General features: G+C 63.8%; 1 long non-coding RNA gene across 1 annotated transcript; it reads right to left on the minus strand.

Moving 5' to 3' along the window:
• Positions 1-522: 522 nt before the first annotated feature.
• Positions 523-1,197, minus strand: LOC118158898. Its single transcript, XR_004746934.1, has 2 exons — positions 1,040-1,197; positions 523-642 (listed from the first exon to the last, which is right to left on the minus strand). It is a non-coding gene; the product is annotated as an uncharacterized LOC118158898 (long non-coding RNA).
• Between the last annotated feature and the right edge of the window lie 531 nt (positions 1,198-1,728).

Here is a 1,728-nt window from a genome sequence, read left to right on the forward strand (position 1 = left end):
TGTCGTGACACACGGTGACATATCGTGACATGCCGTGACGTCATGACATGTGACATGCCCTGACACGTGGTGACGTGTCGTGACACGCGATGACGTCGTGACATGTCGTGACACACGATGACGTCGCGACGTGTCGTGACACGTGGTGACATATCGTGACATGTCGTGGCGTCATGACATGTTGTGACACGCAGTGACATGTTCTGACATGCCCTGACACGTGGTGACATGTGACATACGATGACGTCGTGACATGTCGTGACACGCGGTGACATATCGTGACATGCCATGACGTCATGACATGTGACATGCCGTCATGTGGTGACATGTGACACGTGATGACGTCGTGACGTGTCGTGACACGCAGTGACATATCGTGACATGCGATGACGTCGTGACACGTCATGACACGTGATGACGTCATGACATGTCATGACACACAGTGACATGTCGTGACACACGATGACGTCATGACATCTTGTGACACGCGGTGACGTCGTGACATGTCGTGACACGCGGTGACGTCCCCAGCCCTTTATTGGCCCCGTGGGGCCGCAGCGGGGGGGGGGCCGCGGGGGGGCCGCGCGGGGTCCGGGGGGTCCCGGGGGTGGGGGGGCTCCGGGTCACTTGGTGATGGTGTTCCTGGGGGGGGAGGGGGGGGGTCAGTGGGGACACGGCTCCCAGTGCCCCTCCCAGTGCTCCCAGTGCCCCTCCCAGTGCCCCCAGTGCCCCCCCAGTGCCCGCAGTGCCCTTCCCAGTGCTCCCAGTGCCCCTCCCAGTGCTCCCAATTCCCCCCCCGCCCCCTCCCAGTGCCCCCAGCCCCCTCCCAGTGCCCCCCCAGTCCCCTCCCAGTGCCTCCCAGTGCTCCCAGTGCCCACCTGCTGGCTGTCCCAGTTGACGTTCCACTGCCGCACCGAGCTCTAGCGCCCCCCCAGGGGCCCCCCGGGGGGCCCCGGGGCCCCCACGGCCCCCCCCCAGTGCCCCCAGCCCCCTCCCAGCGCCTCCCAGTGCCTCCCAGTGCTCCCAGTGCCCCACTGACGCGTTCATGCTCTTGCCGCTGCCGCTCAGCACGATGTACGGCGTCTTCTGTGCCCGCTGCTTCTCCTGCAGCAGGGCCACGGTGCCCAGGGGGGTGTCGCTGGAGCTCATCTTCTTCAGCAGCTGGGGGGGACAGGGGGCTGCTGGCAAACGGCCCCAAAACACCCCGAAATGGCCCCAAACTGCTCAGCCCCAAAACGGCCCCGAAACAGCCCCGAAACGGCCCCAAAATGGCCCCAAACTGCCCCCAAACGGCCCCCAAACTGCCCCAAACGGCCCCAAACAGCCCCAAAACACCCCCAAAACACCCCCAAAACACCCTAAAAACAGCCCCAAACGGCCCAGCCCCAAAACGGCCCCGAAACAGCCCGAAACTGCCCCAAACAGCCCCAAAACGGCCCAAAACCACCCCAAAACCACTCCCAAAACACCCCCAAACGGCCCCCAAATGGCCCAGTCCCGAAACGGCCCCGAAACGGCCCCAAACTGCCCCCAAATGGCCCCAAAACCACCCCAAAACGGCCCCAAAACACCCCCAAAACACCCCAAAAACAGCCCCAAACAGCCCAGCCCCAAAACAGACCCGAAATGCACCGAAACTGCCCCCAAATGGCCCCAAACGGCCCCAAAATGGCCCAGCCCCGAAACAGCCCTGAAACGGCCCCAAAATGGCCCCAAAAACTGCCCCCA

Source organism: Oxyura jamaicensis, unplaced genomic scaffold, assembly GCF_011077185.1.
Source record: "Oxyura jamaicensis isolate SHBP4307 breed ruddy duck unplaced genomic scaffold, BPBGC_Ojam_1.0 oxyUn_random_OJ60864, whole genome shotgun sequence".
Taxonomy (NCBI): Eukaryota; Metazoa; Chordata; class Aves; order Anseriformes; family Anatidae; genus Oxyura; species Oxyura jamaicensis.